The sequence below is a fragment of the Microcaecilia unicolor genome, chromosome 9 (assembly GCF_901765095.1).
Source record: "Microcaecilia unicolor chromosome 9, aMicUni1.1, whole genome shotgun sequence".
Lineage (NCBI taxonomy): Eukaryota > Metazoa > Chordata > Amphibia > Gymnophiona > Siphonopidae > Microcaecilia > Microcaecilia unicolor.
In genome coordinates this window covers 197405258-197422254 of record NC_044039.1, presented here as the reverse complement: position 1 = coordinate 197422254, position 16997 = coordinate 197405258, and the positions used below count along the sequence as shown (strand labels likewise).

At 43.0% G+C, this 16997-nt stretch overlaps 1 protein-coding gene across 5 annotated transcripts in view; it reads right to left on the bottom strand.

Annotated features, from left to right (window-relative positions):
• LOC115477268 (coiled-coil domain-containing protein 85C-like) overlaps positions 1–16997 on the bottom strand; it is a 258614-nt gene that overhangs the window by 96973 nt on the left and 144644 nt on the right. The window lies entirely within an intron of this gene.

Genomic DNA, 16997 nt, shown 5'->3' with positions numbered 1-16997 from the left:
CCCTACCAATGCTCCATCCATGTGTATGTCCCCTTATGTTTACGCTTTTTGGGGCCCTTTTACTAAACCATGTAGGCGCCTATGCGTGTCCAACGCACGCCAATTTGGAATTACCACCTAGCTACCGCGTGGCCCGGGTGGTAATTCCAGGTTTTTTTTAACGCGCGCTGTAAAATATTTTTTATTTTCCAATGCGCAGTGCTAACCAGGTGGTAATCGGCAGTGTATGCATGCCCATTACTACTACTACAAATCATTTCTACAGCGCTACCAGTCGTGCGCAGCGCTTCACAATTGAACATGAAGAAAAGACAGTCCCTGCCTAAAAGAGCTTACAATCTAAATCAGGACGGACAGACAGGACAAATAAGGGATAAGGGTAGGACAGACAGATAGGACACATAGGGAAAAGGGGATATTGAAAAGAGGAAGACAAGATAAAGGTTACTAGCAAGTGACAAGTTAGGAATCAAAAGCAGCATCAAACAGGTAGGCCTTTAGCCCGGATTTGAAGGCAGCCAGGGATGGAGCTTGACGTAATGGCTCAGGAAGTCTATTCCAGGCATAAGGTGCGGCAAGATAAAAGGAACGGAGTCTGGAGTTAGCGATGGAGGAGAAGGGTGCAATTAGAAGAGATTTGCCCAGTGAAAGGAGTTCCTGGGAAGGAGTGTAGAGAGAGATGAGGGTGGAGAGGTAGTGAGGGGCTGCAGAGTGAATGCACTTATAGGTCAATAAGAGGAGCTTGAATTGTATACGGAAACGGATAGGGAGCCAGTGAAGTGACTTCAGAAGAGGGCTGATATGGGCATAGCGACTCTGGCGAAATATTAATTGTGCAGCAGAATTTTGAACAGATTGAAGAGGAGAGAGATGGCTGAGTGGAAGACCTATGAGAAGCAAGTTGCAGTAGTCTAAGCGAGAGGTGATGAGAGTGTGGATGAGGGTTCAGGTAGCATGCTCAGAAAGGAAAGGGCGAATTTTGGCAATATTATAGAGGAAGAAACGACAGGTTTTAGCAATCTGTTGAATATGTGCAGAGAAGGAGAGGGAGGAGTCGAAGATGACCCCAAGGTTACGAGCAGATGAGAAGGGAGAATGAGCGTGTTGTCGACAGAAAGAGAGAGTGGGGGAAGGGGAGAGGTTGGTTTAGGTGGGAAAATAAGGAGCTCAGTTTTGGACATATTGAGCTTCAGGTGGCGGTCAGACATCCAGGCAGCAATGTCAGACAGGCAGGCAGACATCTTGGCCTGGATTTCAGCCAAGATTTCTGGTGTGGAGATTACCTCCTGGTTAACGCGTGAGACGTTACCACTAAGTCAATGTGTGGCGGTAAGGTCTTAGACCCAAAATGGACATGCGCCAATTTTTATTTTGCCGCACGTCATTCCCCCCCCCCCCCCCCCAAAAAAAGGCCTTGTTTATAGGCCTGCTGAAAAATGGATTACGCAAGGTCATTTTTCAGCGCACGTAGTAAAAGGACCCCTATGCCACTTACATCCTAACAGAATAGTGCTTAGGCATCTCACTAGTACTTCCGAACTTCAGTGTACACTTGTGAAAGTGATAGTGTTCTCCAAATAGACACATACAAGTGGGACATAGAGGCACCTTATTATAGAATTGTCCATTAAATGCACTGCCGATATTTATTTATTGGGATTTAATAACCACCTTTATTAAGAGATTCACCCAAGGCAGCATACAGTAGGTACAGTTTAACATCAAACTTACAATTTCGTTAACAGTATAACAATAGTAAAATGACCATATATAAACAAATGCAATAAATGAGGTCAAAGTGAAAATGTTAAAAACCAAATCCTAGTATTAGGACCAGCAGGAAACAATATCAGAAACACACATTTAATAGCACTATAGAACAATCCTATTTCAGAAATATGATAAAAGTCAATACAATACAAACAATATCATAATAGCGTGGAAGAACATTCAAATAACAGACAAAATACGGAGGTCAATATAATACCAACGGAACATCTAATAAGCACACATTACAACAGCTGAATAACAGATATGATGCTATGCTTTTCCTACAATACAACGAGCCATCTTACTATGTAGCCAGGGGTCAAATGCAAAGTCAATTGGAATATATAGATGGGTGGCTAAACTCACGGCAAGTTCTATGTACAGTTAGACAAGACACACCAGGAAGTGGTCTAAGTTAAAGGGTGCACAGCAACACAGTCTAGGTACCGATCAGTGGCGTAGTTAGGTGAGGACACGGGGGGGGTTGCTCTGGGCCCTTGGTTGGCTGGCAGGGGTTGAAGACTTCATCCAGCGCTGGTCTGTGGCAGCACCACCACCGCACTGCCTGCCCTGCTCTCCGTTCCCCTCACATCAGGAACGCTCCTTTTAGTGAAATTGAGAGAGTTTCACTAAAAGGAGCGTGTGCCGTACGTGAGGGGAAGAGAGAGCAGGGCAGGCAATGCGACGGAACTGGAGACCAGCGCTGGACCAAGTCTTCAGCTGGGTAGGGGAGCTGGGGAGCCCCACCAGTCAAGGTATTTGCAGCAGCGGTGGGGGAGGGGGTGGCGGGCTGGCGGCGACGGGGCGGCAACCAAAATGTGCCTCCCCCCACCTTGGTCTCTGGCCTCCTCTACACCTTGAGGTTTGACTACACCCTTGGTACCGATTGAGTGTATGGTCAGTCACCATATGTATTAAAGGCTTGGGAGAAGAGCCAAGCTTTCACTTGCTTTGTGAAATAAAGGTAGCCTCGAGTTAGACATAGCCCCTCTGGGAGTAAATTCCAGAGCATGGGGGGCAACTCCCGAGAGGCTTGCTGGCGGGTATCACATTGTACAATTTCTTTTGATGAGGGTACAGGTAGTGATGCTCCTTGAAAGGACCTTAGAGGTCTCAAATGTGTGCAAAGGGCTAACTTATTCTTTAAGTACTCTGGCCCATTTTGTCTGAGGACCTTGAAAATCAAGAGTTTTCAATTTATCCCTGTAAGGTACTGGTAGCCAGTGAAGTTTCTGCAGGAAGGGTGTGATAGGGTCACAGATACATTTAAACAGCACTTACTGAGGTGGTGTTAACTGATCTACATTAACAGTTAATGAATCTACTAACTGGAAGGTGCAATCATCAGCTATTTCCCACTATGCAGTCTCTGCTGGGCCTGCTGCACTGTCAGTAAGCATTGATTGCTGCATTAACTGCTCAGTGCATCCTTAGTGAAAGGGCCCCCCTCAAACTGTAAAAATAAGAAATTTATAACAAGAAAAGTATCTGTGCTGCATATCGAGGGGCCAGTGCTACATTAGCATAACAGCACAGTGGAACCATCTAGTCTGGTAGAATTATTGCAAAGAGAATTCTTCCATTTGATGGCCAACTGTATCTGTTTAAAAAGCAGTACATAAGCATCACTAACACTATTCCCAGTGGCGTTCCTAGGGGGGGCGGACCCCCGGGGCAGCCCCCCCCCCCCGAAGCAGCGTGGACCCCCCCCCCCCGGCGAAAGACACCCCCCTGTGAAAGAGCCCCCCCCCGGGTGCATGCCACTGGGGGGGGGGGGTGCCGCAGCGCGCCTGCTGCGAGTTTACTAACTTTGCTCGTTCGCTGCAGCTCCCTCTGCCCCGGAACAGGAAGTAACCTGTTCCGGGGCAGAGGGAGCTGAAGCGAACGAGAGAAGTTAGCGAACTCTCGCAGCAGGCGCGCGCTGCACGCTGCGGCACCCTACAGCGGCGTGCACCCGGGGCGGACTGCCCCCACCGCCTCCCCCCCCCTTTGTACGCCACTGACTATTCCTCTAGGCAAGAAGACCCAGACAATTATTCAGTAAGATCTACTACTTACTACTACTTATCATTTCTAACGCGCTACTACACGTACGCAGCACTGTACACTTGAACATGAGAAGACAGTCCCTGCTCGACAGAGCTTACAATCTAATTAGGACAGACAAACAGGACAAGCAAGAGATAAGGGAATATTAAAGTGAGGATGATAAAATAAGGGTTCTGAGCAAGTGAATAAGGGTTAGGAGTTAAAAGCAGCATCAAAAAGGTGGGCTTTTAGCTTAGATTTGAAGACGGCCAGATGGAGCTTGACGTACCGGCTCAGGAAGTCTGTTCCAGGCATATGGTGCAGCAAGATAAAAGGAACGGAGTCTGGAGTTAGCAGTGGAGGAGAAGGGTGCAGATAAGAGATTTACCCAATGAACGGAATTCCCGGGGAGGAATGTAGGGAGAGATGAGAGTGGAGAGGTACTGAGGAGCTGCAGAGTGAATGCACTTATAGGTCAATAAGAGGAGTTTGAACTGTATGCGGAAACGGATAGGAAGCCAGTGAAGTGACTTGAGGAGAGGGCTAATATGGGTTACGTCTATGCACATCAGCTTTGAGTGGGGAGATGGACTTATAAACAGTATTTGAAGAGCAGTTATCTTTGATCAAAGTAAATTTTTGTTGTCTTTTTTTTTTCTTTTGTCCGTTTTGTGTGGGACACAATAGAAGCCTTGGGCTGTAACCGGATAATTTATGTCCCAACCAAAGGGGCAGATCACTTTCTCTTATTTTATAAGGTGCTATACAGAGGATATAGATCTATGTGTAGTACCATGGCCTGATCACGTGTAGTACACACTTGTACTAAAACATCCGGAAGATCACACCAGTATGAATGAGGGTGCATAAATCAAGAGATTTTTGCAGCCCTGTGGACTAAGGGAGCAAGAGACAATTGTTGAAAGTGATGTGGGTGGACTGTCTGGGGCTTGGGAAAGTGCCCTCCGTGTAACTTTAGATAGACTGACCCCTGAGAAGCTGATCAGGATCAGGAGGACATCATGGGTATCTCCCAAGTTAGGGGTAGCTAGGAGAGAAGTCATGCATGCAGAGAAGGAGTGGCGAAGGAGCCAGTCAGTTGAACTTTTATCAATCATTGTGCCAGCAGGAAAGCAGGACTTTTTTCTACAATGTGGATGTACGTTGAATAGGCTTTGGGGATTATTCATGAAAGAGTTGACAAGAAGGAAGGAAGGAGAAAAACGTTACGTCCCAATTGTGAGGTCTTATCGTTTTTTTGTTTTGTTTTAAACTCCCACACAAAACTCAAGCAGTACAGATGGAAATAGCTCGATTACCAGTAGTTAACGAGTTTTAGGGGACACAGATCAGTAAGATCATTTTGATGTAATGACCTGGAGGCAGTAACATAGTAGATGATGGCAGAAAAAGACCTGCACGGTCCATCTAGTCTGCCCACGATAAACTCGTATGTGTATACCTTACCTTGATTTGTACCTGTCTTTTTCAGGGCACAGACCGTATAAGTCTGTCCAGCAGTATTTCCCGCCTCCCAACCACCAGTCCCGCCTCCCATCACCGGCTCCGGCACAGACCCCGTATAAGTCTGCCCTCCCCCATCCTAGCCTCTCAACCACCAACCCCTCTTCCCCCCGCCACCCAATTTCAGCTAAGCTTCTGTGGATCCATTCCTTCTTCCAGTCCACTATATTGCAGATTAAGTCAATTCAGTGCCTCTAGTCTACACCCATGTCCTTTCTGGCATGTGACAATAGTAACATAGTAGATGACGGCAGATAAAGACTTGTACGGTGCATCCCGTCTGCCCGAGTAGAAAACATCAAAAGGCAAAGTAAACCAGAAGCAACATGATTATGTCAAGCACAGGGTTATGCACAATATCACAGATGTAAAATGTCAAGCATGACTGACAACTAGTGGTGATGAAATAGCAGGAAATTCTAACCTTGAACACAATCATAAGTAGATAAGTATTGCCATACTGGGAAAGACTAAAGGTCCATCGAGTACAGCATCCTGTTTCAAACAGTGGCCAATCCAGGTCACAAATACCCAGCAAGATCCCAAAAGTGTACAAAAAAAAACATTTTATACTGCTTATCCCAGAAACAGTGGATTTTCCCCAAGTTCATTTAATAACGGTCTATGGACTTTTCCTTTAGGAAGCCGTCCAAACCTTTTTTTAAACTCCGCTAAGCTAACCGCCTTTACCACATTCTCTGGCAACGAATTCCAGAGTTTAATCTGGATATAAGGTTACCTCTGACGACACATTAAGTTGTTTTATTTATTGGGATTTACCAAATTTTAGAAGCAATTCACATACAAACAGCCTGCTGCTACTGAAAAAGGTGTGAACAAAATCCAAATAAATAAACAAGCATAAAGCCATGCCGAGTCAGACAGAGGTCCAGAGAGATCAGCATTCTTATCCGAACAATGGCCAGTCCAAGTCACAAGTACACAACAGATCCCAAAAAGTACCCACGCCCCCCCCCCCCCTTTTGAGATTCACGGTCTGATTTGCGCGTATTGCTTTATAGAATACGTTTAACGAGCTATGTGTGCAAATCCTAATTAGTGCCAATACCGATAATTGCTTGTTAGTATCCAATTGTCGGTGCTGATTGGCTTGTTCACCAATTAAGGTCTGCACACAAACTGGCTATGCATGATGGATCTGTGCGTGGAACTCAGTCTCCTGGATTCTGTATATGTTGACTAATGTGCAAAGGCGGCACACTCTTTTCTGATAGTGAGTACATGCACCATGGTTCACGCACGTTTGAAGATTCGTGTGTGTGCGCGCTATCGGGAAAGCACGCACCCTCTTTGCCCAAAGCACATATGCTAAGCAGAATGCGCACTCTTAGCGTTTATTCTGGAGCGAAAAATGATAAAGATTTCTGGCTGCCCATCTCTACTGTTGACATATATGTAAGGTGATATGATCAGCAGAGGTTACCAGCGACAGATCCGTAGAAAAGAAATGCTAAATAAACTGATCCCATTCTTATGCATTACGGGACTTGCTGTGCTGATTTCATTGGTTAGAAACAAACCACCACACTGATTTGGGAGATAAATTTAAAACCAATTCTCACCAAAAATATCCCTCCTGGAACTAGGTAACATGGCAGCTCTAGAGCCCCCTCCCTACCCATCTTCAAATCTGTGCTTAAAACTCACCTCTTCAATGCTGCTTTCGGCACCTAACCTTTTGAGAAATATAGTAAGCCCTATCAGATCGACTCTACACTTGTCTTTAGATTTACACCTGTCTTTTAGATTGTACACTTGTCTCTAGATTTACACCTGTCTTTTAGATTGTACACTTGTCTTTAGATTGTAAGCTCCTTGAGCAGGGACTGTCCTTCCATGTTAAATTGTACAGCGCTTCGTAACCCTAGTAGCGCTTTAGAAATGTTAAGTAGTAGTAAAGCTACCATGTTTTCAAGTTTACCTCATTTATGTTTATTCTTGGTTATTTAACTATTGTTATGCTGTTGTTATTATTATTTATTGCATTTGTACCCCACATTATCCCACCTTTTTGCAGGCTCAATTATACGTTTTGATGTACACCGCCTTGGGTGAAGCTCTTTATAAAAGCAGTTACTGAATCCGAATAAATAAATAATTGTGGTGTCATGTCAGCTGGTGCTCCCCAGAAACTACAAATACTACATTTTTAAAGCAACTTTTCTGGGATACTCCCTGGTCTCAAAGTTAGGCAAGGCCAGCTATTTCCTAACTGTTGGTGTAACAGGTTCTTTTGCTTACTCTGACATAGTGTAGCATCAGGCCGACCTTATCAATCTGTCAATGTTGGGGGGGTTTTTCAAGAGCTTGTCCCAAAGATTTAATGGCCCTTCTTACTCCACATTCAGTTCCAGGTCATTAGGCCCAACCATAGCCTCCAGTCAGCCTGTGAAAATGAGATAAGGCTTCCCCTTAAGTTCTTCCTCTCAACTGTAGCTCCCAGTTTCTAGAAATGGCGCTTTCATCCAACATATCAAACTATCTCCCTACGTCAGCACTACATCAGTCTTTCAATAGTAAGAATTTATTGCCCCTCCCCCCCCCAAAAAAATGAATAGTATTCCCTATAGCTTCAATGTTGTTTCAGAAAGAGAGAAGCCCCCTCCTTTTTTTGGGAGGGGCGGGGGGAGATATTAATCATCATACTGAGTTAGACTAGAGAGCAAGCGTATACCAGCTGGTTACAGCATCCCCCTTCCTGGCTGCCTGTCCCATTTCTTGCCAGGGTGGCTTTATTATTACAATGTTCACCTTTCTGACTTTCCTTCTGGATTCTGTGCAGGCTGTCTCACTTTGTTGAGCACATTTGCTAATTTCCGATCTGAGGAAGAAGGGCAACCTTCGAAAGCTAATCAAGAAATGTATTAAGTTATGTCCAATAAAAAAGGTATCATCTTATTTTCTTTTCCATGTTTTATTTTGTTTGATTTCTATAGATTCTACATGGAATGTTGCTATTCCACTAGAAGTCGGCCCTTGCAGATCACCAATGTGGCTGCGCAGGCTTCTGCTTCTGTGAGTCTGACGTCCTGCACGTACGTGCAGGACGTCAGACTCACAGAAACAGAAGCCTGCGCAGCCTTCTACATGGAATGTTGCTAGTGGAATAGCAACATTCCATGTAGAATCTCCAATGGTATCTATTTTACTGTCATAGTAATGCTTGAATGTTTTCACTTATATACACTGTCAGCTGGCACATTTGCTTATTTCCGATCTGACGAAGAAGGGCGACCTTCGAAAGCTAATCAAGAAATGTATTAAGTTATGTCCAATAAAAAAGGTATCATCTTATTTTCTTTTCCATGTTTTATTTTGTTTGATTTCTATAGATTCTACATGGAATGTTGCTATTCCACTAGAAGTCGGCCCTTGCAGATCACCAATGTGACTGCGCAGGCTTCTGCGAGTCTGACGTCCTGCACGTACGTGCAGGACGTCAGACTCACAGAAACAGAAGCCTGCGCAGCCTTCTACATGGAATGTTGCTAGTGGAATAGCAACATTCCATGTAGAATCTCCAATAGTAGCAACATTCCATGTAGAATCTCCAATGGTATCTATTTTACTGTCATAGTAATGCTTGAATGTTTTCACTTATATACACTGTCAGCTGGCACATTTGCTTATTTCCGATCTGATGAAGAAGGGCGACCTTCGAAAGCTAATCAAGAAATGTATTAAGTTACTGTATGTCCAATAAAAAAGGTATCATCTTATTTTCTTTTCCATGTTTTATTTTGTTTGATTTCTATAGATTCTACATGGAATGTTGCTATTCCACTAGAAGTCGGCCCTTGCAGATCACCAATGTGGCCGCGCAGGCTTCTGCTTCTGTGAGTCTGACGTCCTGCACGTACGTGCAGGACGTCAGACTCACAGAAACAGAAGCCTGCGCAGCCTTCTACATGGAATGTTGCTAGTGGAATAGCAACATTCCATGTAGAATCTCCAATAGTAGCAACATTCCATGTAGAATCTCCAATGGTATCTATTTTACTGTCATAGTAATGCTTGAATGTTTTCACTTATATACACTGTCAGCTGGCACATTTGCTTATTTCCGATCTGACGAAGAAGGGCGACCTTCGAAAGCTAATCAAGAAATGTATTATGTCCAATAAAAAAGGTATCATCTTATTTTCTTTTCCATGTTTTATTTTGTTTGATTTCTATAGATTCTACATGGAATGTTGCTATTCCACTAGAAGTCGGCCCTTGCAGATCACCAATGTGGCCGCGCAGGCTTCTGCTTCTGTGAGTCTGACGTCCTGCACGTACGTGCAGGACGTCAGACTCACAGAAACAGAAGCCTGCGCAGCCTTCTACATGGAATGTTGCTAGTGGAATAGCAACATTCCATGTAGAATCTCCAATAGTAGCAACATTCCATGTAGAATCTCCAATGGTATCTATTTTACTGTCATAGTAATGCTTGAATGTTTTCACTTATATACACTGTCAGCTGGCACATTTGCTTATTTCCGATCTGACGAAGAAGGGCGACCTTCGAAAGCTAATCAAGAAATGTATTAAGTTACTGTATGTCCAATAAAAAAGGTATCATCTTATTTTCTTTTCCATGTTTTATTTTGTTTGATTTCTATAGATTCTACATGGAATGTTGCTATTCCACTAGAAGTCGGCCCTTGCAGATCACCAATGTGGCCGCGCAGGCTTCTGCTTCTGTGAGTCTGACGTCCTGCACGTACGTGCAGGACGTCAGACTCACAGAAACAGAAGCCTGCGCAGCCTTCTACATGGAATGTTGCTAGTGGAATAGCAACACTCCATGTAGAATCTCCAATAGTAGCAACATTCCATGTAGAATCTCCAATGGTATCTATTTTACTGTCATAGTAATGCTTGAATGTTTTCACTTATATACACTGTCAGCTGGCACATTTGCTTATTTCCGATCTGACAAAGAAGGGCGACCTTCGAAAGCTAATCAAGAAATGTATTAAGTTATGTCCAATAAAAAAGGTATCATCTTATTTTCTTTTCCATGTTTTATTTTGTTTGATTTCTATTGTAGCAAAAAGAATCAGGTCAAAGTGGACAACATACACAGGTTTTTGAGGCACACATCCCCTCTTCAGATACAAGTACAACGAACTTCGTCTTGTCCAAAAATAATAATAATAATAATGATTCCATAATTACCTTATATCTTGGAGTTACTTTTGTGGACAAATTTAAATGTTATTTTTCCTGCTATTTAACCTGAGTAATTATGGTATGATACTTTATTTTTTCTGACATTTATTTTATGTAAATGTATAAGTGAAATTGAATAAAGAATTTAAAAAAAAATAATAATAAAGATTGCATATCTCAAAGCAAAAATATGTTGTCCTGTTAACATCTTTCATTTAGCTCTCTCCAAACTAGGTGGTTTTAAAAAAATTGCATTATTTACTAACAAGGGTTCCAACCTTCTCTACATTGTAATGATCATCTAATTGAGTGATATCTTTATTTATTTATTTGGATTTTGCTCACACCTTTTTTTAGTAGCAGCTCAAGGTGAGTTCCATTCAGGTACACTGGGTAGTTTTCTGTCCCTGGAGAGCTCACAATCTACGTTTGTACCTGAGGCAATGGAGGGTTAAGTGACTTGCCCAAGATCACAAGGAGCAGCAGTGGGATTTCAACCTGCCACCTCTCGATGTCAAGACTGATGCTCTAACCACTAGGCTACTCTCTTGGTCAACCAACACTGGACACTTAAAAAGCAGAGATTTCTGACAGCAACAAGCACATTAAAGTTTTAAAAGCAGGGGCGGACTGACCATTCGGGCAACCGGGCAGTTCCCGAAGGCCAGAGGCCTTAGGGGGGGCCCAGAGGTTCTGCTTGGTTGCCCACCACCATCTTCTTCGGGGGCAGCTGGGCAGGAAGAATCCCACTCTTTCCTGTCCACTGCTGCTAGCGTGCCCGGGGCCGGCGTATTTTAAAAATGGATGCGTAGACTGCCGGAGGCCACTCTTTCCTGCCCAGCTGCCCCCAAAGAAGCCACTAGACCACCAGGGGCCTTCAAGGTAGGACCCACTTGCAGTGATCTGCAGTGTGTGGGAGGGGGTGGCAAGTGTGGCAGTGGGGGGGGCTGTGATGTGCATGAGGGGGCGGCGGGAGTGGCTGGGGGCCACTATGACCCTTACTGCCCGGGGGCCCCAACCACTGTCTGCCCCTGTTTAAAAGACAAATCACTTTTCTGGAGACTGTATATTAATGCAATACACCAACTTGTGAAGAGGTTTTTAGACTTAAATCTATGCCAACTCCAACTGAGCAGTTACCCAGAAGCCAGAAATAACTTAAAATGTGATGACTTTATACAAAGTCGCATACAGATCAATTCAACTAAATTTAGTACTTGAAAAAATTTTCTAAAAAAAAAAAAAAAAGATTTTTGTGACCTTAGCAAAAATAATTTGATCCTATGGCCGACGGACATCACTGAAGAGATTCTGCACCCCTTCAACCAAATAACGTCCCTTCAAAATGAGGGCTGGTCTAAAAATCCTGCATTAACATTAGAATTCATCTCCAGTCCCACTAGGATCTGCAGAAGTCTCAGTCTTTTCCAGACACACAAAGTCATTCTCCTGACACTTCCAAGAGCTAGAATAGGGCAGAGGAAGCCATCCAAACATACTCCCATCGTGATGTCAAACCAATAAAAAAGGAAAATGCTTGCTCATAGTTAAGTGAGGCAGTGTGGTGCTCGAACTGGTGTTAGGACAATTAATCAAGCAACACTTAACACCACTGTTCCCTCTAAACTGAGGAGTCCTTCACCTGCAGTCCTGCCAGTAGGGGGTGCTGTTTCACCATCACATTTTCAATAGAGAGGACAGGGAAGCTCTGCAGGACTCCAGGCAACCTGCCTGTCTCTAGCCACTGAAAACAAAATATTGAAACACCACCCCCTGCTGGCAGAAATGCAGTTGGAGGCCTCCCACTCAACTTAGAGGAACTGTGCTTAACACAACAGTGAATCACTCTGACAATTAACCACACATACGTAATGAGATCAGGTGTACAGTTAATCACAAGTTACTTAATTGCATAGCTACTCGAAGATCCTGACATTTAATCATATGATATTCAAATATTTAAATATGTATGATCAATTCAAAGAGAAGCCAGGTTCGCTTAACTAGCGTATTTTGTTATTCACTGTGTAGAAAGAATGGCCGACAAGGTTTCCTTTGCATAGTAGCACAGTAGATGACGGCAGAGGAGTGGCCTAGTGGTTAGGGTGGTGGACTTTGGTCCTGGGGAACTAAGGAACTGAGTTCGATTCCTACTTCTGGGCAAGTCACTTAACCCTCCATTGCCCCATGTAAGCCGCATTGAACCTGCCATGAGTGGGAAAGCGTGGGGTACAAATGTAACAAAAATAAAATAGATACTATTGGAGATTCTACATGGAATGTTGCTACTATTGGAGATTCTACATGGAATGTTGCTATTCCACTAGCAACATTCCATGTAGAAGGCTGCGCAGGCTTTCTGTTTCACAGAAGCAGAAGCCTGCGCGGCCACATTGGTGATCTGCAAGGGCCGACTTCTACATGGAATGTTTAGTGGAATAGCAACATTCCATGTAGAATCTCAAATAGTAGCAACAGTGGAGGAGTGGCCTAGTGGTTAGGGTGGTGGACTTTGGTCCTGGGGAACTGAGGAACTGAGTTCGATTCCTACTTCAGGCACAGGCAGCTCCTTGTGACTCTGGGCAAGTCACTCAATCCTCCATTGCCCCATGTAAGCCGCATTGAGCCTGCCATGAGTGGGAAAGCGCGGGGTGCAAATGTAACAATAAATAAATAAATAAATAAAGACTTGTACGGTCCATCCCGTCTGCCCGAGTAGAAAACATCAAAAGGCAAAGTAAACCAGAAGCAACATGATTATGTCAAGCACAGGGTTATGCACAATATCACAGATGTAAAATGTCAAGCATGACTGACAACTAGTGGTGATGAAATAGCAGGAAATTCTAACCTTGAACACAATCATCCTATATAATTCACCCTCAACGTTTTGAGGACACTGATGTCACTGTCAGGTCCTCCGGGCACTTCCTTCCGGTTCGAAGCCTTCGTGGTGGTTAAGCCACCGAAAACACCGTGTTGAGGCCCCGCCCTCGAATCAATCATGATGACGTCGAGGGTGGAGCAATGGCATCACTGGCTTCACAACCAACGACGCAGCAGATTGAAGATGGCGACGTGGCGTGCTGAGGTCCGCAACAATGGCAGTCAGTGCCTTCAGAACGCCGAAGGGGTGAGTAGGGAGGGGGGGAGGTTCGGAAGGAAAACCATGCTAGCGCCCGATTCATTTCCGCACGAAACGGGCATGTTTTACTAGTAAGTACATAAGTATTGCCATACTGGGAAAGACTAAAGGTCCATCGAGCCCAGCATCCTGTTTCCAACAGTGGCCAATCCAGGTCACAAATACCCAGCAAGATCCCCAAAATGTACAAAAAAACATTTTATACTGCTTATCCCAGAAACAGTGGATTTTCCCCAAGTTCATTTAATAACGGTCTATGGACTTTTCCTTTAGGAAGCCGTCCAAACCTTTTTTTAAAACTCCGCTAAGCTAACCGCCTTTACCATATTCTCTGGCAATGAATTCCAGAGTTTAATTACACGTTGAGTGAAGAAAAACGTTCTCCGATTTGTTTTAAATTTACTACATTGTAGCTTCAATCATGGTGGGTAACATGGAAATTATACTGACACAACTAGCTGTAACTACAATGAACAAGAAAACGGGTGAAATTTCAGCAACAACAATGGAGTTACTGTTCTATAAGCACACAGCTGGAAACCAATGCTCTTAGGACACTACCAAAACGGGTCTCGTTAAAAGACAACAATGAAGAAACTGTCAAGCGATGTCTCTGTCCCAGGGCTCTATTGCCATACCAGCTTCCCGTTGATACCAACTTTCTAATTACCCAATACTTCTGAAGATTTTATTCTATTTGACTCCGGACCAGGTGAAAATCTAGTCATATTAATGGGTTGCACTGAATTTTTAGATGCACTCGTGCAAGCAAAGGTTATGGTTGGCAGATGGAATGTTTAAAGTAATATATGTGAAACCAGAAACGACGTAAAATCCAATATACTCATATTCAAAAAATCATACATACAATATAAATAAATTATATGATAATTATGTGCTCAGGTTTTTTTGGTGCAAATACAGAGACTCAGGACTGAGATGTAAAACACCTTCTTTGACTGATTTGCAGAGAGCTCCTCCCAAAGCTGCTGTATTTTTTGATCCCCTGAAGACGCCGTTTTACTGGCAAAACATGGCCTGTGTAGGGAACCTGAGAGTTTTGTTTTGTGATGTGAAATAAGCTATACAAGAAAAGTATTACACTGACCAGGAAGCAAGATTGGATATTGTATGCACGTCCAATAATTGGACTTAAATCCACTATTCAAGCTAAGTACCAACATTATATATGCACATTATTACTGCACTTTAAAATAAGATCTCAATTAGTTTCGTAATAGGAGGAGGCAGGGCATGCTATGATGTTAAGAAGGTGTTTTACATCTCAGTCCTGAGTCTCTGTATTTGCACCAAAAAAAACTGAGCACATAATTATCATATAATTTATTTATATTGTATATATGATTTTTTGAATTTGAGTATATTGGATTTTACATAGTTTCTGGTTTCACATATATTGACATAATAGAAACTGAATATAAAGAGTACCCATTTACTATAGTGATGTTTAAAGTAATGCCATCGTAGTTTTCCAGCTTTAGTCCGTTCATTATAATTCCAGCAGCAGTTTACTGTCTTATGCAGAAAAAGCAAAGAGTAACTTATGAGAAAACACTGACAACACTTAAGGACAGGATTTCTTTGGTTGCGCCTGATCGAAGACTGATTGATCTCAAAAAAGCCGCTATGGGTGCATTCCCCAGTGCCACTATCTCGGCTTGTTACTTTCATCTTACACAAAGCTTCCAACGCGAGATTCTAGAAACAGGAATGACAGCTAAATATAAATCCAATGATTAATTACATTTGTCCATTCACTGCTTAACAGCATTGTCTTTGGTTCTGGCTTGTGATATTAGCCAGCAAAATGACCATGGTTTAAATTATGGTTCAGCTATTCTTTTCCAGCTGAATTTTGGAATCACCTTGAAACTGCTTCAGAACATATAGCTAAAATTAATGCAATTGAAGGATGGCATAGTTTGCAGGCTTTATTCCATCGCCTGATGTTATGGAATTTCTTGCAAGTTTTGAGAAAGACATGCAAATATATTAGACTTGTCTTTCTTCAGGGTATTTAAGGTGTGCAGTCAATGAAATCAAATATAAGGATCTGCAGCAATGCATGCAAAAAGCAGTCAACTGCTGTTATTCCTCCAGAAACATTCTTGTCTACCGGAGAAGTACTGCCCACCTGTTGTTGCATGTCTGAGAAATTCAGAAGTGACTGTGGCATTTCATTTGATGCAAGTCTGTAACAGATGCTCAGTTATTAAAATAAAGACTAGTGTTTAATGGTAGAAATGATTAACTAGTGTTTGTATGCATTAGTGATTAAATGGCATATTTTTAGCATTTCGTAAAGTTAATTGTGCATGAATTAACTGCCACTGATTAACTGTCACATTATTAAGTGCCACGTGATTAAATGTTACCAAACCACTTGAACTATGTTAAAAAGAATGCATGCATTCCTATTTTATTTTAGGAATCTCTGTACGTGTCTCATCTGTTGTCGGTTTCTGCAGGAGTGGTTTTGTGCTCTGTAGGACAAACGTGATTAGTAAGGAGATATATATCTGGCGTAGTTAGAGTGTGTGATGTCATGGAGGGGATATACGAGAGGTCTGTGCTATTAAGCCTTGATGTCATGCAATAGTGGTATAACTAGTTCTATTAACAGTCAACATGAATTTAAACCATTTGTAGCTGTGCTCTATGGCAATAAAGCACATCTGATGGGCAGACTGGATGGACCGTTCAGGTCTTTATCTGTCATCATTTACTATGTTACTGTTAATCTGCATAGGTTCAGTGGGATATATTGTCTGATACAACTGTGCTGTGTGTTCAAATACATAAAGATATGTATTGTAAGAATCAGAGAAACTACAGATCCCAGAATGCATTGCGGGAAAGGGAAAGACAAGACCAGATCAACTACAGATCCCAGAATGCACTGCGGGAGGGGAGGAGGCAGGAGCATAGAGAACACAGATTCCAGACTGCCTGGAAGAATAAGAGAGGTTATGAATGCATTGCGGGAAAGGGAAAGACAAGACCAGATCAACTACAGATCCCAGAATGCACTGCGGGAGGGGAGGAGGCAGGAGAATAGAAAACACAGATTCCAGACTGCCTGGAAGAATAAGAGAGGTTATCACAAACGAGAACCTGAGTTGCAGGAGAAGGGAAGAGATGGGAAGCTTTTGGTATTGTTCATATTAACACCTTGGCATACCATCCCCAGACTAATGGGCTAGTTGAAAGGTTTAATAAAACCCTGAAGACCTTGTTGAGGAAAATTGGGACCAGCTACTGCCTTTTGCTCTGTATGTGAGTAGAGAATGTGTTCAGTCCTCTCTTGGGGTTTCGCCCTTTGAGTTGC